This window comes from Lygodium microphyllum, chromosome 20, assembly GCF_053477565.2.
Source record: "Lygodium microphyllum isolate KBCC chromosome 20, Lygodium_microphyllum_v1.1.10, whole genome shotgun sequence".
Classification (NCBI taxonomy): domain Eukaryota; kingdom Viridiplantae; phylum Streptophyta; class Polypodiopsida; order Schizaeales; family Lygodiaceae; genus Lygodium; species Lygodium microphyllum.
The window spans coordinates 118,566,146-118,586,243 of NC_141154.1; the positions used below are offsets into that span (position 1 = coordinate 118,566,146).

At 41.4% G+C, this 20,098-nt stretch overlaps 1 protein-coding gene across 1 annotated transcript in view; it reads left to right on the top strand.

Moving 5' to 3' along the window:
- The first annotated feature begins 13,019 nt into the window (after nt 1-13,019).
- Nucleotides 13,020-20,098, top strand: part of LOC148019306 (Ribosomal L18p/L5e family protein) — a 35,950-nt gene continuing 28,871 nt past the window's right edge. Inside the window, exons 1-2 of the mRNA XM_087660906.1 lie at nt 13,020-13,341; nt 13,602-13,672. The gene's annotated coding sequence lies outside the window, so the exon portion shown is untranslated. The remainder of the gene's footprint in view (nt 13,342-13,601; nt 13,673-20,098) is intronic.

Genomic DNA, 20,098 nt, shown 5'->3' on the forward strand with positions numbered 1-20,098 from the left:
CTCAATTGTGGTGGCCCACGCTATTCTGTGATGCAACTAGATTTGTCAAGCACTATGATGAGTGCCAAAGGACCAAGGTCCCCACGCAGAGGACAAAATGGAATTGACCCCTATAATAGCATGACAACCTTTCGAGAAATGGGGCATTGACTTCATCGGACCCATTAGTCATGTGGCCCGGTATTCACACGCTCGATATAACATCGTAGCAATAGACTATTTGATAAAATGGGATGAAGCAAGAGCCACAAGGAAGAACGACGCAAGGACCATAGCGAAGTTTTTATGGGAGCAGGTCATCTCAAGATTTGGTTGCCCTATTGAGATAGTGAGTGACCAGGGCACCCACTTCATCAATGAGATGATTGCCCACCTGCTCTTAACCTTCTTGATCATCCATAGGAAGTCTTCGCTGTACTATTCCCAAGCCAATGGCCAGGCAGAATCAACGAATAAGATCCTGGTCAACGTGCTTACAAAGGTAGTTTCCACTTCTCGGAGCAATTGGGATAACAAGCTCATGGCAGCTTTATGGGCCTATCAAATAGCCTATAAAACGGTCGTGGGACAAACGCCCTTTAGGCTAACATACGGAACCAAGGCTATCCTACCTTTAGAATTTTTTATCCCTAGCTTGAGGATAGCGGTGCAAGAGTGTTGGGAAGGGAAAGAAGCTTGGACTGATCGTCTTATCGAGTTGGAACGCCTCGCTAAAACTAGACTCATCACCACCCATGCTCTAATTTGTGAAAAGACGCAAAGAAATATGTGGTTTGACAAGCATGTCAAACAGCATGATTTTGACTAGGGCGACCTTGTGTTATTGTACTCTGTAAAGGGCCATAAGTAGAAAATGAAGGGGTTAGGACCTTTTAGAGTGTGTGCCATCAATAGGACAGGCAATGTCAAACTTGAAACACTGGAAGATGAGGGCATAGGCTTTTTCAATGGCAGTCGCATGAAGAAGTACTACCCTCCCACACATCCTTTACATAAGCCCCCTATGATAGAGGCCCTTGTCAATGTCTACGTCACAACCATCACCAAGATAGAGGATGATGAGGAAGCTATTGCTCCAACTTAATTACAAATCATGGCCACAACCCAAAAGACACATTCTTTTGATGCTTTGATCGATGAGGGAGCTGACTTCAATATCCTAACCCATGCTCATTGGACTCTCATTGGTCAACCCCAGTTGCAGCCAACTAACACTAAGATTAGCCCATTTGGGGGCGAATCCTATGCACTCCTTGGGAAGTGCAAAATCGTTGTCTCTATTGAGTCTGAAAGTTTGCCAATCATCTTCTATGTGTTGCCCAGCATGAAGGAGGCAGGCAAGGCGTCGCTGCTAGGGTGCACTTTCAAAAAACAAACCCATTGTTACATCGATTACGACTTGCAGTGCGTATCCACCTCACCATAGGAAATGTGCACATCGTGACAACTTTCAGCAAGGGCAGTGCGGGTCCCTCCAAGACCGCCACTCCACTAATAGAGAAGACCATGCCTAAGGCTAAGAAGGGGGGTCGTGATGTGTCACACCCCACTCAGCCCACAAAACACCACCCCACCAAACCCACTCCTAAGGTTAAGAAAGCTACATTTCAATGGGTACCTAAACATCAAGGCAAGCCTTCCCACAATAAGCACTGATGGCCATTATTCACGAGGCCACCAAGGAAGCAGGGGGAATTGAAGAGATAGTAGCACCCTCCCAGCCACTGCACCGTGAGGAAAACAGATCCAATGAACACACCATTAGTGACTGAGAAGAGCCTGAAGCACCATCCACTCAAGCCGAAGCTAGGGCACAAGGAAAGGTGAAGACTGCCAAGATCCAAAAACAGAAGAAGGAAAAGCTAAGCAAGGAAGAGAAAGCTGAGTTGAAAAGAGCACAAGAAGAGTCCAAGAGAATGGAGAAGGAACAAAGGAGAAAAGAAGAGGAGGAATTTGAAAGGATCAGAGAAGAGTCAAGAAGAGAGGAGGAGGAGGGGAAGAGAAGAGCTGAAGATGAAGCTAAAGAAATGAGGAGGAAGGAAACTGTGGATTTGGAGAGGCAACTCACAGGTCCATGGAAGAGATCCATGGATGGGGAGAGATGAGCCCATTAAGCCCGCATCATGAGGCTAGAGTTGGTGGCAGTGTAGAAACAGCTCCGGTGGTTTACAGGAAAGGGCAATGCCCCACTACGCCCCCTCCCCTCTTCCCTTATGCCACTCCCAGCTGAAACCACACGCACCACGACATAAGAGTCGGTGCCAGCTGTGGACACGGCTCAATTAATGGCAATGATATAGCTCCCTAACAAAGTGGCAGAGATTTCCCCCAAAGCAGGAACAAAGAGGCCAGCCGCAGCAGATGCAGAATCATGGCAAGACCCTAAGAGGCAAAAGCTGGAAGCATCAACCACTATGGCCTCTCTGTCACTAGTAGCCCGCAGACTACAACACATATGTGGTTGAACTCCTCACTCAGTTGAGCAAGGCCAAAGAGGAAAAGAAAGCGACCTTGGCATAGCTAGACGTTGAAAAGGAAACCTCGGCAGATTTGACGCTCAACGAGTCCAAGCAAGCCGCAGATTATCAAAAAGAGCTCAAGGCCCTAAAAGAGCAGTTGGATGCCAAGACCAAGGAAGCTTGAGAGAATGAGGATCATTTGAGGCAAAGAATGGAGAAGGGAAGGAAAAAGATGGAAGAGAAGGCACGGCAATGGGAGCGGCACAACTTCGAAAGAGTGCGTGGACTAACAGAACACCTGGCGATGAGTGAATGCGAAAAAGTGTTCGCGGAATCAAGAGTAGAGGCTGCTGAAGTGTGCTCAGACACTCAGAGACAAGCCTTCTTAAGCACGGTGCTGAATGTCACCCAAGTTGAAGGCGAGGACTTAATGGAAAGGATGAAGAGGAAGTTAGAATTGACATCTCGTGCCTTGAGATACGGCCTTCAAGAACACACCCTCCCAACCGGCACATGTATTACTACGACACAATAATACAATTACCTAGGACAAGCCGGCCTTTCCGTTGACAAGCTCAGGAAACTAGGGTTTAAAGGACAAGTGCAACAGCCACCACCTGAAAACGAGCCGATGGTAGAGCAAGCCACGAGGGGCCAGACTTTGAGCAAGAATTCAAGGAAGAACAGCACAGAGAGCCCAATCCACCCCTGCCTGAATTGCCACCGGAAGAGCCAAAAGGGGCACAAATTCCTAAACACATGGTAGTAGCCCGAAGAAGAAGGCAAGAGCTTGCGGACAAGCCCAGAGGAGAGTGATAGTACCACCACAGCAACTCCTTGAAGAGCCCATGCCGATACGCGAGAATCCCCATTCCGTCAACTGGTCTCATGAGTTGACTATATGGCGACAGCAGGAGTTCTAGACACGACCATTTGAGCTGTCCTTTTCTTATCCATGAGCTTTGGATTGTGTTCTACCCTTGGAGATGGTGGCAAGAATCAACAGAATGGCTAATGACCTCGCCAACAGATTAATAGAGGAGAGAAACATTGTAGTTACTAGATGGAGGCAGGAACCAATAGATTATTGGCAGGACAAGGTGAAACGAGGTCCCAAGACCGTCCAAGGCTACGAGGCGCAGCTGAAGTGGAGGAGGAGGATTTGGGATACCAACTTTGATGCCTGGATTGCTTTCTCTAGCTCATTGCCTGAAGAGTGGAACGATTCCATCTACATGCCTTACCCCCGCAGACATGGAGTCGACCATGACAGGAACCTGCATGGGCCCTTGACTTTCCAACAATCTATAATGTTAATGCACGAACTCCCGAGGGATGCTTGGTTTTTAGATTGGAGGATATCCTTCCATCCATCAACTGCTTCCTCTAGGATTTCTCCTCATGTCTAGACCCGGCATTTACAGTAATATGTAATTACCTTAGGTTCATTAAGTTCTTGCTTAAGCAAAAGCCTGCAGCTAAGGAAGGCCACCTTCCCCTGCTCTTTTTTTATATCAACTTAGGCATCAATAGTCCCGCCATGACTAGGCTCATGATGAGGGCGAACTTACTTTCCTCCTTTTACATGGAAATCCTAGAGGACATGAGAGATACCTGCTTCATGAGGTGTAACCATCCCTTTTTGCCATCAGGACCTCTGAAGGTAAGAGCTAGCATCAAAGAATATCTGCAAAGCCGTGCATTTTTTACTAAGTGCCTAAGGCCACCTCGTGGACCATCCGAGGATGATAGGAATATAGCATAAGAACTCTTTTTGTATTCCAGTCATCGCAGCCATGATCAATAAGTCATTTTTAAAAAAAGAGAGAAAATGAAAGAGAGAGAGAGAGAGAGAGAGAGAGAGAGAGAGAGAGAGAGAGAGAGAGAGAGAGAGAGAGAGAGAGAGAGAGAGAGAGAGAGAAAAGAAAAAGAAAAGAGGCCAGTTCCATGAATGAAAAGAAAGAGGGCACTAGAGGACGAAAAGATGCAAGAAAGAGAAAAGCAAAGGTTTGAGCTCCCCATGAAACATCTTGAGTGCCACATTCAGTACACCTAGGGTTTCCACCTAGCACCTTCCCCACCTCATGCTTAGGGCACATCAAGGGTAGGAATACCAGACCTGTCACCCTTAGCTCTGCATTGCACCCATGACGATGCACAAACTAGGTCCTCAAGTGTGGGACAACATCATGTGCTTGCCCAAGGTTGACCCAACTCCCAGTTCCACCGCCATGTGCACTGCACGCACCATGGAGAGGCAGACACACCCCTTAGGAAGTGTACAACTTCGCCTTGCAGGTTAAGATCGGGCCATATTAAGGAGAAAGCACATCAACCGATGGATCCGCCCCAACACCATTTTCAATTTCAAGGGCAGATCTTTGTTAAGACAAAGTAGATCTTTGTCAAGTCACCTTTCCGGAGGGACCCAATTCAACACCATTTTCAATTTCAAGGATGAATCCCTCCAACACCATCCTCGACAAGGGCATGTATACAAACTCAAAAGGCCACCTGGTCACCAACACTACCACCTTCCAAGCTACCACCCATAAGTGCCATGGGACTGGCACTCGGCTAGGAGGGAGGTAACGTTTACTGCAACACCAGCAACAAGAAAAAAGCATGAAAATAGAAAAATCTAAGAAGCAGGAAAAGCCATAGGGCAGGCATGGAGAAGGCACCTAGAAGAATAATAATCCCGGAAAAAATCCAAAAGCATGGGAACAACCACCAAAAGTCCAAGGCGCAACTGTCGAAGTCTGGAGGAGTTAAAAGCAAGAAAGCGTACCTTTATATACAAAGGCGCTCTCAAATCCTTGTAAAAGAGCACCGGGCTCCCTCCTGTGCAAATTGTAAACTTAGAAGGGCGGTAGAACTAGCTAGGAAGTGAAAGAATGGAGAAAAAGGGCCTAGGCCATGGTCGGCCATGTAAAAATTGAGGATGACCACCCGTGGGAAGTAGGGCATGTATATAAACTTGAAAAGTGAATGAGAAGCTCATTCTTGTGTATGGCAAAAAGCTTATTCTTCTTCTTCTCTTCTTCTTGCCTTCTTGCTTGTGCTTGAGAGAGGGAGTGAGTGAGTGTGAGGGAGTGAGTGTGTGAGAGTAAGGGACCAAGGAGAAGAAGCTCCCCATCTCCTCTCTTCATCTTCTTCTCTTCTCTACTCTTCTCTTGTCTCGTGCGGCTATGGAGGATGGAGCTTGTTGGAGAGGGATTGAGGTTGCTTGAGCTTGCCTCAAGGATCGTGGAGCTAGCGATGTGCACAGGAGAGGAGGGTACTCGATCGGGCATCAAGGTAAGCTCACTACACCCCATAGGTAGGGAGGGCGCGTTGGCTATGTGAGAGGTAGCCATGGCCGCTCGGCTTGAAACGCTTGACCAATAAGCGGTTTGTAGGTCTCGGGGGTTGAGAGCTTGTAGCTCCCTTCAATCCTTATTAGAGCTCCAAGATAAACTTGCTATGTGTCCTTATACTTGTTGTGTTGGATTTTTAGAGATAATAGGAGAATAGGATAGGGAAAATAGGAAAATTGAATGGACGAAGAGCCTAAGTTGTAATACCACTTGTAATGAAGGAGGTTGGGGATACGAGAGAAAGTGCAGAAGAGAGAGAAAAGAGGAGAGAGAATGAGTGACAAGGAAAGACAAATTAGAAAGGTAGGTGAGAGGTGAGAGAAGCCATGAAAGCTATGAGAGAGAATGTAAGATGAAGAGACTATAATTGTATTAATGAAAATGGTGCAAATTTACGAGTCTCAACACCTCATATGCCTATACTAATCTGACATGGTATCATTAACGAACCATCTAAAAACAATATCTCTTCCCCACTTCCTACAAATAGATGCATCCATAATCAATGTATCTAGGCGTCCTCAAATTAGACATCCTTGATGCCTCGACCAAGTAGCTTCATCACTAAAGTTTCACTACATGAGTATCTCGCATCATCAAGATAGGTAGTCACACCTCATGGAGAGCATCATGATAGGTACATGGAATGCATGAAAAACCATTGACATTGGTGGCCCAAACTTCCTTCTTCCTACGATTTTCTCCACCTCTGGTAACCACCATTTTTCTATTCACCACACATTGCATCCTTTCCTTACACTATCACCAAAACTAAGCCTCTAGGATCTCTTCATCAACTACCCTAGCACTTCTCACCTACCACATCATGTTCCTTTGGCATAAGTGTCATTGAGTAAAACTCTATAGAAAGAAGAAGTGTTCTACATATTGATTACATAAGGTACTTACAATGAGTTTAACACTTGCCTTTTGGTCCTTTAGTTGGCCTTCACACAAGTGAAACTTTAAGACTTCATACAATTCCAATAGTAAAATACCTTCAATTGGAGTCAGTTGATCCAATGTCCCATCATCCATGATTTCATGGTTAGAAAATAAAAATCTTGTTAAATCATACTTCACCCATGTCATCATAGTTTGTGAAAAGCCTTTAAACATATATTCACCATGGCCTAAGTTCCCATGAACAAGCCTTGTTTGTGCAAAATACCACCACTTCATAAAGTCTGATATTGCTTGCAACATGTTTGTAGACAAGTCCAAAACATCCTTCACCTCATACAACAAAATCAAGACCTATATGGCTTCTAGGCGAGGATAAAAAATGATTTGAAAGATATAGATATCAGCAACAATCTCTTATTGGTATAGTGGTACTCCATGTAGAAAATCATTTTGTGAAAACCTACAAACAACCATAAGAGTCAAAAAATCATAGATTGTAGTATCAAGTAGAAAATCAGAGCCTATTGTATCAAGTAACACTATTGAAGGATGAACCAAATTGATTGCAACTATCTGCTTTCCTTGTGCCTCTTCAATTAAGGCATCATAGTCTTGCTGTACTAATCTCCACAATCTAAATCCATTAATTGCTAGCTTAATTATCTCACCTTGTAGTTTGGCCAAAACAAAAGTTCCTTGGCCCACATCTTTGACTATATACGGACATGCATATTGCAACTTCAACGTTCCTGGGTGCTTACCATCTTGACCCATGCTTAATTGTTGGCTTAATTATCTCCCTCCTTAAAAAATCTTCTTTTTGATGTGTCAGTTGACCCATGCTTTCCATCTTGATTGCACTACCATTGACAAGTAGCGAGCTATGATCCAATCCTCTTCAAGTTGCATCAGCTTTTGTAACTTGTCATGTACTAAACCCTCATGAGATAATTTATGAGTTACTGCCACTCTCAGGCTAGGAACTAAGAACTCCATTGGGACCACTACTTCAAGTCCATAGACTAACTTGAACGGTGTTAATTATGTTGACTTCTTATATGCTGTGCGGAACGACTATAATGCTAAATCTAATTTGGTGTCCCAATCCTTATGGTTATCAGTGACTATCTTCTTAAGAATCCACAACAAGATCTTGTTAGAACTCTCAGCCTGCCCATTTGCTTGAGGGTGGTAAGGTGTTGCCATGCAAAATCATATGTTTAGAAGTCACCTCCTTAATCACTTCATTCAAAAAATGCTTACTACGGTCACCTACCAACTCGATAGGGCAGCCAAACGTGGTCATTATATTGGAATAAAGAAATTATACTGCACTTGCTACTTTATTATCTCGTAAAGATTTGGCTTCAATCCACTTAGTGCAGTAATCCATACATACCAAAATATACTTAATTTTACTCTAAGGGGCAACTAGTTTAATATAGCCTACAAAATCAATGCTTCACTTTTGGAAGGGCTCTAGAGATAGTAGTGGATAATCCCACATCCTGCCTCTAGGCTGAGGTCGACCTTCCTGCATACAAGTAATGCACTCCTTCACATATTGATGAGCATCTTTGAGCATGGTTGGCCATCATAAACCAGCTTAAAGAATCTTCTTACCTATAATCTCACTTGAAAAATGATCTCTTGTCAGCCTTGCATGTGCTTCATGCAGTACAATGGGTTGTTTTGCAATAGTCACACATCTTCTCAATAAATTATCAATGCCTCTCCTATAGAGCACTCCCACAATAACTTGAAAGTGTTTGCTTTGTGTTGCCAACCTTCTATGGTGATCTCTAGACAATTCTGTAGGCATTACTCCATCAAGCAAAAAATTCAGTATTTGGTCATAGAAAGAATTGAATTGATGTACCTAAACATTGAATAGCTCTCCACTAGGCAATTGGTCATTTACCGTACAGCATCTACTGGCTCAATCCTACTCAAGAAATCGACTGCATCATGGTCTTTGCTTTGTGTATACACTATTTTATAATCAAACTCTTGCAAAAGAAGCATCCACCTTGAGAATCTTCTTTAAGGGTAGCTTATTAATGAGGTACAGTGAAGCTCGATGATCCACATGAAAAATTAAATGGTTCTCTAGTAGGTAATGCCTAAACTTCTGTAATGAGAATATCATTCTAAGAGCTTCTCTCTCAGTCACTGTATAATTCTTCTCAGCTTCTGTAAGCCTTCTACTTGCATAGTAGACAAGTTTAAACCAACCTAAAACCTTTTCCTGTATCAAGACTACACCCACCGCAATGTCGGATGCATCAACAAATACACGAAATAGAATGTTCCATTGTGAAGCTTGCAATCAGTGCTACTATAAGCATCTTCTTTAGTATGCCAAAAGCTTTATCCTGATCTTGCCTCCATACAAATTGAACTTCCTTCTTAGGAAGCAAAGTGAGCGGGGCACCACTGATATGAGCTAAATACCAAAGATACCTACTATGCCATTTCACCTGCCCCACAAAGTGCATCACTTCTTGAACTATTTTAGGTATAGTAGCCTGCTGAACCACCTAAATTTTCCTTGGATCTATAGCCATACCTTTCTATGAGATAATATGGCCTAAAAGAACCCCTCTTTTAGCAGTAAAAACAGATTTAAATGGGTTAAGAGACATCCCAAATTGACGATATCTTTCAAAGCACAGCCTAAGATATTGCATGTGATCTGCTTTCTTGCCAAACACATATAAATCATCTATGAAAACTCTCATAAAAGTAGTGAGATATGGATCAAAGGTTTTATACATTGCACCTTGAAACTTTGGTGGTCCATTCTTTAACCCAAAATTCATAACAATACCTACAAATGCTCCCCATTCCAATATAAATGCAATCTTATCCATATCATTTGGATGTATTCGAATCTTATTATATCCTGAGAAACCATCTAGAAAACTATAGATCTCATGACCTGCTACATCATCTAATGAAAAGTCTATAAAGGGAAGAGGGAATGGGTCAATTATTTTTGCTGCATTCAATTTTCTATAATCCACACAAATCTGTATCTTGCCATTCTCTTTGGGTACTACTACAATAGGTGACGACTAAGTGACTTCATCCACGGCCTTAATGAAGCCAACTCTAAGAAGTCTGCCAATCTCTTCCCTCACCTGTTTAGCATAGTTTGGATTCATGTGGCACCATCTCTGCATAATAGATTTGGCATATGCCTTCGAATTAATCCTATATTAACATACCCTTGGATCAAACCCCTTCATATCAATGCACTCTTAAGCAAAAATATCATGGAATTCTTTCCATAATTGAATCAACTGCTGCTTGAAGTCTTCCTCAACAAAAATACTCCACCTTTATCAGTTTAGACTTGATTCAACATCCAAATATATTTCTTGAACATCATCTTCAAGTGCTCTTGTTGACTTGCTCATAGTGTGTTCATATTTCAACTTAGCATGAATGATGGCTTGCTGATTGCCTCTATCAAGAGACTCCCATGTCTCTGATGAAGCATTTTCATGCTCTTTGAGAATGTCCACATCAGTTCCTTTACTTTCCTTAAGACAATAATTGATTTCTCCATCCAATTTAGTGTTCTATTGTATCATGTCATTGTTTTCCTCTATCAAGACTATATTTGTTTGCAACAGTGAACTTGTTGCTTGTAGCAATGACCCTTATGCCTACAACAGTAAACTCTCTATCTGCAATGGTAAAGTTGCTTCCTACAGTGGTATTGCTAGAAACACATTATATTTAGACATAATTTTTTTAACACCCACTTCAAAGACCAATATAATGGTAGAATTAGCATGTAAAAAGAGTTCTTCTTCATCATCTTCAATCTCAAGTGCAACGTTTATTGTCTAATGGATAGTATTTGGGTTTCAATATTACTTGATTAACTGTAGATAACTTTACCTCATTACCGCCATATGTCAACTTGCATATGTGACACATTGGGCCCCATATATGATGTAACAACCCAGTTATGCACAAAACACTATTAACTTGATCCTAATGATAAAGCCCAAGTTATCTATTGCAGTTTTTGCATGTATCAGCTTTCCTTTACCACAAGCAAAACACCACCCTTGCATCTTGTGTAGAAGCTCAAAAAGGAGAGATGCCTAGGTATGTTGATCTCATAGATCTCATTTCTTCTTGACAAAATTGATTTCCTTTATTTGACTGAGAGTTATGATATTAGTCTAAACTTGTATGATGTCCATTTGATTGGTTTTTAAGGTAGATATTAAGAGTCTTCCATGCTTTGGGTTGTCATATTGTAGTTTTTGAACCCTTTTTTTAAATGCTTCAAAAATTTAAACAATAATGATTGGCTCTCATTCAAACCATTGGACCCCTAATAAGGGGAAGTAACTACTTAGTTACTCAATTGCACAATTTGAACTTGTCACCACACATTTCTCACACAATCTTCCTAATCGATTGAGCTATTGTTAATCGTTATAGGTTATTGTCTTGCCAAGACAAGACTATTGCTGTCAAGTAGCTCTTACTTAGCCAAAGTTATTAAAGCTAATGCAAATAAATGTTGAGATATGTATTGAAAATTGGTTAGTGACTTCAATGCTTCTACTTGATTTTGCAACCATTCAATACGGTGGCTACAATTTATTTCTCCTTCATTTAAGGGTCACTCACATTAATAATTTTACACATAAAATGTATTATGTAGAGTAGCTTGTGGCCTTTTCCATTATTATTTCTCTTTTCATATTGCTTATTTCTTTGTATGATATCAATAGATCTTAAGCCCCACCGAGTAGCTCACTCTCAACCAAGAATATAGTGCTCTTCTTTCTCAAGATTTTTTATATTTGGTTATGTAGCCATCTAGATAGGACATCTACAATACATTCCTCTTATTTAGGTAGATTCATTGCTGTTAATAAACATTAGACTTTAATTACTTACATGGAAGTGTTTAGTTGGCACTAAGATTTTTACAATATATTAGTTCTCATTATTTAGGGTTTTCTTGGGATTTCTATTACTTTACTAACAATTTATGTGATCAATGCAATCATTGCTTTCACAATTTATGTCATTGTGTATGGTTTTCTTGGGATTTCTATAAGTTTACTAACAATTTATGTGATCGTTGCTTTCACATGGTCTTAACCATGTCATGCTCTTAGATCTAGAGGTATTTCCTTGTCACCTTCTTCATCTTCATTTTCATCCAATACTTTTGCCACAGCGTGTTTTGTTTGTATATAACAACCATAGTTGAGAACAATAATACCTCTTGTTCATATGATATTTTTAGCTATATTTTAGTTTGTTCATATGGGCAGACAATATTCAATCATTGACTCTTATTAGTCTCGCCAAAAAGGAAAGGCATAGGCACAACATATCCATAAGGGAGTCAAGTCATTATTGATATCAATACATATTAAATTGTAAACAATTAAGAGAAAATACTCGATTAGATTTGATTAAACATTAGGATTTATTTAGATTTTTGGGTCCTCCTTTTGTAGTTTTGAGTAGAGTTTTTGGCTATTTATATAAATATAAAAGAATGGTTAAAATCAGATACCTTGCATGTGGTTTCTATCATTGAATGCTCTCACATAGAGATCTTCTTTTTCTTTTTGTTCACCACCTTTTCCATGCAATGCTTTTAAAATTTTTTTAACATGCTACTTACATTTACATATTACTCATTGCTTTCACATTTTGGAAGGAGCAGAGAGGTTGTTCACTTTATATTCTCTACTCTTTATTTTTCTCTCCTTATAAATGGCATGCTTATAATCAATATTTGGCTCTTTTTTTTTTTGGTTATTTGTCAACCATTTAGTGTGGTATAGTTCCTATTCATTTGACAATTTTGTTCAAAAGATGCATCTTTTTTGGTCATTCAAAGCTATATCACAAATTCTTTTACATTATATATAAGTTCAATGCGAGTAAAGTAATTGAGTCGTGTAAATTCCTTTTATATTGTGGATTTTCTGAAACCTTAAAAAAGTTCCATCTTTCTATGTCGCTCTATTGGCTTGTTATTGTGACTCTTTTATGAACCCTTCATTTATAATTGGTTTATTTGATAACAATATCAAAATAGTGTAAATTTTATAATTTGAGTATCATATGATATATATAGTTAAACTATTAAGAAAATATAACTCAATCGAAAAACCATATAATTGGAAACAACTAAATGATACTTGATTGGTCCCTTTACCTTAGTTATATAATTGGTAACTTCTACAAAGAGAAGATGGACACATAGAGAACACCTAAACAATTTTACTATCATGTGGTCATACAAGGTGCAGCAAATGAAGGAGCTATGGATGAACGGGGGCAACAAGGGAATTCAATTTGGTTTGAAAGAACGTTAAGCCATTTCACGGGCGAGATAGGCAGATATTATCAACTTTTAAAGCAGTAAGGCTGGGAAGTGCACACTCGCGATGTAGATTCGCAGGTAGACTGAAGGAGGAGGAGGACGAGGAGTAGCTGTGCTGTTCGTAGGTTGCTTCCTTCAAGCGCCAGGCTTTGGCATCGGACGCCCGCCTCTTCTTCGGCACAAGGCTGGCGCGCGTTTTCCTCTCGCACTCTCCTTTCCGGCAGTTTGCTGCTAGGTATGTTGCTGCACGCGCGCGTGTAGTTTAAGTCAAAAAGGTTTACATCCCTGAATGCGTTTTTGTTAAATATCAAGGAGCGAGAGTAGTTTATCCTTCTGAATGCATATACTGTGAATATCTAGGAGTCAAGAGTAGTCTAATCCAACATGATTTATCCTTCTGAATGCATCTCACCAAGGAGCGAGAGAAGTTTAGTTCAAAAGATTTATACTTCTGAATGCATTTTTGATATTTCTGATCATTGTGACTAAATGCAGGAAAGCAAGCACAAATAGAACCCTTGCCTCGACAGTTGTACTTAGGATCAAACAATTGGAGAACAACAGAGGTGAGGGAATTTTGTTGGAAATTTATGATCAAGTGTGTTTTGTTATTTATCTTCAAAGGGAAGTGTCTTGGCTGAGCATAATAGAGCAACGAAGAAGGGGGCATGAGCAGAGGTTGCCGAGAGAATGGGGTCTAGAAATTGAAGCCATATCGGCTTTTGTTACGTTTTGAAATGTGGATTGCTATTCTCTAAAGATAAGGAGGAACGATTGCATTGAGAATTGTTTGAGGTTGAGCAATGATGGTGTACACACATGGTAAGAGGTAGTGGACGTGTGTGCGCATGACAAAATATTGTGGACTACGAATTGCTTGTGATGGTGGAGAATGAGAGATCAAAATTGCCACAAGTACAAGATCTGCAACATCCCCAATGGCCCCCTTGGTAAGGCAAAGGAGATCAATGCAGGGAGGGATGGTTGAGCCCTACTGTTGTTCTACCTTGAACGTGTTTCAAGCAATCTTGGATATGATGTGGTGGGTTATCAGAGTATGGCCAAGGCTCATGAGGTATAGAGGGATGATAAAGATGAAGGCGAGGTATAGGAAGAGCTTGGCATGGGATTGATGCACCTTAAAGGAATATTAGACAAACTACCATGTAAATGAAGATTGCACCAGTTGTTCAAAAGAATGTAATGAGCAAGCGCTTCTAGAGCCGTGGCACCACCCTCAAAGCCTTCTTGATCGTGGTCACTTTCTCAGAGAATATGCAATACATTTTAGAGACCCTACTAGCTTTTACACACAAGTTCAGCAAAGCTTGGCTTAGGACCACCTTTGATGAACATCAATAACATCAATAAGTTCAGCAAAGCTTGGCTTAGGACCACCTTTGATGAACATCAATAAGCCATGAAGATGTCTAGGGCTAGGCTACATGGCTCATTGATAATAGACAACGCTCATGCAACTACATGAGGATACTCAAGATTGCCTCTAATAAAAAGTCAAGCTAGCTTTTGGCTTGAAAGTTGTGGAAGTGTTGACAGCAAGGAGTTATCCTTGGTAAGCTAGAGAAGATATTCAAACCTTGCACTTGAATCTACAAGAAGCATAATGAACAAGGCATACAAGTGGGACTTGTGTTTACCCATGCATTCTCAAATTATATGGAGTTTTTTTTTTCAAATCCATTTAGAATTGTGAATGTTTTTTGAAGGAGCAAGGTAATTTGCTAAAGATAGTGTCAATGAGAGAATTACAATAATGCTTATTTTAGTTTGCTCTTGTTTGCATCATATCAATTGATTGGGACCAAAGACATAACTTCTAGGTTAAGATGATGGTAGAGAGTAGTAGCTCAATGATAAGTTACTTCATAGTCACACTCGCATCGCTCCACCCATACTTTGCCTGCACACTTAGGAGCACATGCAGCGTCTTCAGGTAAGATACTTGGCACCCATCATATAATGGGTATAGATGCTTCCTCTCTTAGTGAATCAGATGACTCCACATGTTAGTTTGAACAATACTATCTATTAACAAGAACGTAGATATGTATTTTGATAATAACATTATTTTATTTATTATGTTATAATCTATTAGATAATATAATGCACATAAGTTTTTATATGGACAGATCATAAAATCAATATGTTGATGGAAGGAGGGTAGACGTCCACCACGAACCACAATGTCCTCTTGAATTAGAGTGAAGCAATGCGGAAGCGAATGACCATGACAAAGAGTAAATGGAGAGAGAAAGAGAATGAAACGCAGGGTGTCACAGACCCAACGAGGAGGAGGCCAGATCTCTCCTCGACACTCTCCATCCATTGAAGACTTGGGTACATCCATTGGCAGAATCTCCATTGGGGTAGTCGGTGGAAGGGAAGACTCGGAATTTGAAGAAGAATCTCCGTCAAGAGGTTTTGGTTCCAAAGGAACTATCTGGAGAGCCCAACTTTTCCTTGGATCTCCAAGTACGGGGTGCTTCTTACCCCCCTTTGTGGCCGGAACTTCCATGAACCACACATCTCGGCTCGTGTAGGCATCCCGCTTGACTGGATTAAACGAGCGATAACCTTGGGGTTGTGAGTTGTAACCATCAAAAACCTGTTAGCGGGAAGCCGCCTCAAACTTATCATGCTGCGTCTTCGGAATGTGCATATAGACGTCACACCCAAAGATCTTGAAATAAGAGACATTAGGCTTAGTCCCAAAGTAAGCCTCAAAAGGTGTCATGCTGTCAACGGCCGAAGTGGGAGATTGATTTAGGATGTGAATTGCCATAGCCACTGCCTCCGCCCACAGAAACCGAGGTGTCTGTCGATGCTCCATCATGGTGCGTGCCATCTCGATCATACTTCGGTTCTTCTGCTCCAAAATGTCATTCTCTTGAGGAGTGTTGGTATTAGCAAACTCATGGTGAATGCCCTTATATGCACAAAAATGAGCAAACTCATTAAAAACAAATTCACCACCCTTGTCTGATCACAAGGTCTTCAATCGGCGGCCAGATCGGTTCTTGTCGAAGAGAAGCCAATCCTTGAAGTGGGATAAAGCCTTCGACTTCAATGTCAAGAAGTAGGCCGAGTTCATCCTGTTGTAGTCATCTACAATCAACATGAAGTATAGGCTTTCCTTTGGGGACTCGGTCCTCATCGGGCCACAAAGATCTGTAGATATAAGCTTCATAGGTGAAGTAGACCGCCTCGAAGCTTTGTTGGGAATCGCATCCCGATGCTGTTTTCCACGAATGCAGGGGGCACATGGTTGCTGGCTCACCACTATGTTCGGCAAACCTCGAACGAGCAATCCTCATGATGCCTTCCAAAGGTACTCATAGTTCAGGTGGCCAAATCGAGCATGCCATAGCTTGGACTGTGTATGAGAGGTAAAAAGAAGAAAAGTAAGAGTTGTAGAAGACTTCAATTTGTAAATGCCGTTCTCCTCATACCCTAAAGGGAGAACCTTCCTCGATCCATGATCGAGAACTTGAACAGTATCACTGTCAAACTCCAACAAAAGGCCAAGAGAATAAATCTTATGGACTGAAAGCAAATGATACCCTAAACTTAGCACATGCAACACCTCGGAAGTGTGGGTACCACCACGTCCATTTGGAATAAGCTTCATCTCATCCCGTGCAATAATAGACATAGAAGAACTATCTCCAATGAGAATTTGCCCATGCGAGGATCCCAAATGGGCAACATTAATTGTTGAAGGAATCGTGTGCCATGAGGCACCCCTGTCCACGATTCACTCTCGAGCTTTGGGAGCTGTCATTGCAGCATCAGAAGTCTTCGGTGCAGAGTCCTCAATGAGTGCTAAGTGTAGAAAAGCAGCTGATGAGGGTGCAGCCACCGCTCCAAAATCCTGCATGTCCTTCTTCTTGGTGTTCTTCTTGTCCTTATTGGGGCAATCCTTCTTCCAATGACCGGTCTTGCCACAAATATGACATGTCGATTTTTTCTTTTTGTCCTTCTTGGATTTGTTGTCTTCTTTCTTTTTCTTTTGGTCCTTCCCCTTCTTCTGAGAGGCTTTACCAACCAATGCCTCCGATTTGGAAGCATTTTGTCCCTTCAGTTGTTCCTCTTGGTTCAAGACCATAGGAACTAACTCTTCCTATCAAAGAGTCGATTCCCGCCCTGAAGCAATAAGAGCGGAATAAAAAGTACCGAATCGTGGCGGCAACTGGGACAATAGAGTGATCGCCATGTCTTCGGAGGAAATGGGCTTTCTTGCATTTTGAACTTGCATCTAAAGTTGCCGAAGCTTGTTGATGTGTTCCCGAAGCGAAGACTTATTCATGAACAAGGTTTGCATCTGCGCATCTGCACCTCCAAAGAAACCCTCTTCATAAGGGTCATCCGGTTGTACATTTGGTCAAGCTCCAGCCATATCTCTTGAGCCACCGACAAGTGCTTGATATGGGCTATCATAGATGTTGTACAAGACAGAAAGAGAAAAGAATGAATCCTGGCATTTAGTTTGTCCCAATGAGACCGAGCTTTGGTAAACTCCGCACAAGCATTGGAAGAGAGTATGGACTCATCTCTCATCAAGGGCTAGTTAATCTCTTCCACCACAAGCTCTGCTAAATCATAAGACACAATATGGCCAACATCATCACTCGCCAAATATGGTAATTGTCGCCATCAAGCTTCTGATTTGATGGAAGAGCCGGTAGGACAGGCACCTTCCTGTCCATGATCGCCTGCAACTCCACATCAGTCTTTGTAGATATCTTCACCTACAATGCCTGCACAAACGCAAAAGAAAACCCCCTTTGACTGTGAAAATGCAGCTTGCTAGGGCTCTTGTCTTCGTTTTCCAAACCTTTTTCAACCGCCGGAGGCGATGAAAAAGTAAAATCTGCACTTGAAGGCAAAAACACAGCTTTCTTCCTTCTCTAACAACAGAAAAACAGCAGCAGCTTCAGCAAATCTTCTCTTTTCTTGCATGCCCACGCTCGCCTCAGCCTTGTTCTGACGCGCAGCTCACTTGCTCGCACTTGAACGTTGAAAACTCAGCCTTGTGTCGCGCTGAAAACTCCTCTTTAGATAGGTCCACCCTAGGTTAGTCCTTCAATGCTCTAATACCATGTCAGAGTGAAGCAATGAGGAAGCGAATGACCATGACAAAGAGTGAATAGAGAGAGAAGAGAGAGAAAGAGATGGTGAAACGCAAAAAATCTGCAATGAAGAATGTTTTATAAGAATGCAGAATTATACACGAGTGCAGAGAGAATATTTGCGTATGTCTCCGCCTTGAGGACCTCAATCTCCGCGAGCTCGAGTGTTGTCTTTGTCACCAGCATACTGTAATCTGTTAGATATAAGTAATGACAATGTGTTGGAGGATTGCTATAAATAGCAGAAAAGAAAAGGCAAAAAATGACCAGGTCATTTGCATTAAATATAGTCGACTTGTGTAGAACTGTTAGACTGCACTTGCCATGTGGCATCTGCCCTAGTTGGTGATGTGGCTGTTACGCTGTACTGCCTGTATTGCGTGCTGCTCTGCAACACACTTGGCTGTCTAGGGAATGACAATCTCTAACAGTGAGGGTAGTGGAGAGTTTGGAGAGAAGGAAAGGATGTTTGAGTGACGAAAGAAGAGGAGCGGAGAATGATTGAAGAGGGTTAGGAATGAATGAAGTGACGGCCTATTTATAGGCCTAAGCTGTCTAGGGTGGCCTACCACTGTGGGCACTCATTGATGAAATGTCCAAAATGAGGACACCAATCCTTTTTGGGGCTATCAGTGTGAAACCGTAACTGAAGTGTATAAACTGAAGAAGTGTTTTCTCAACAAGGTGACCGTGGTGAGGAGTGAAACTTGCAAGATTCTATCGTGTATAGGACCAAGCCTCGAGTGTATTGCCTAGGGAGCCTTCTTCCAGTAGTTGAATAGCCAAGATCAACATTTACTCTATGCGGTTGAAAATCTTGTAGTATCCTAAAACAATATTTCAAGCACAAAAAACAAAAACATAGTCTCCAAAACATTTCAAAAAATCCAACAATTTTGGGATTACCCTTTTTTTGTGGCTTGTTTGAGTTTTCTGTTTTCAGTATTAAGCTTGTGATTTAAACCCATGTTTCTCCTTCTAGTTGACACGTGTGTGTTTTATTAGTTTGTCAAGTTTCATACTATCCTTCAACTTCTAGCTTTATTGTCTATGTGCCATGAACCATGTTTCAGGTAAAACCATTGGCCCAAGTGTGGAGCAATTGTGTGTGAAAAATAAAAAATAAAAATAAAAATAAATAAATAAATAAATAAATAAATAAATAAATAAATAAATAAATATATATATAGAGAGAGAGAGAGAGAGAGAGAGAGAGAGAGAGAGAGAGAGAGAGAGAGAGAGAGAGAGAGAGAGAGAGAGAGAGAGAGATGAAATGATATATTAACATCTACAAAAAGGCCAAACTCACCTATGAGACCATGTGTTACAACCATATGTACGATGATACAATTGTCTGACCAATAAATGAAAATGTAACGAACCGTACAAGAAAATTAAAAGTTTAAGTGGATGGAACTCTAGCTGACAAATAAAAGAGCTCTAGCTGATACAAGCTCATGGGGATGTGGAGAGCTTGGCTCTAGCTCGGGCAATAATCTCTTGTATTTGCGTGTGGAAGTGTCGTCAACGCCTATGTCGGGGTTTGGGACATTTGGATCGGCCACATTGGATGGCTCGATCAATCAATACCCCCCATGTATGAGAGTAGGGTCAACACCACACTTGGGATCCATAATGTAAAATCTTAGCTTTGGCCTCATAAATGGTGCTAAGCCCAAAATTAGTCCTACCAACATGGGGGGAGGGGGGGTTTCACGATCTAATGAACTTTATCTAGTGTTAGAAAGTTACCTGACTTATTAAGTCTATCTAGCCATAGGTGTCCAAATCATTAGGATCAAAGCCTCCCAGCTTCCTCAATTGGATTTGCTTTAGTTTTTT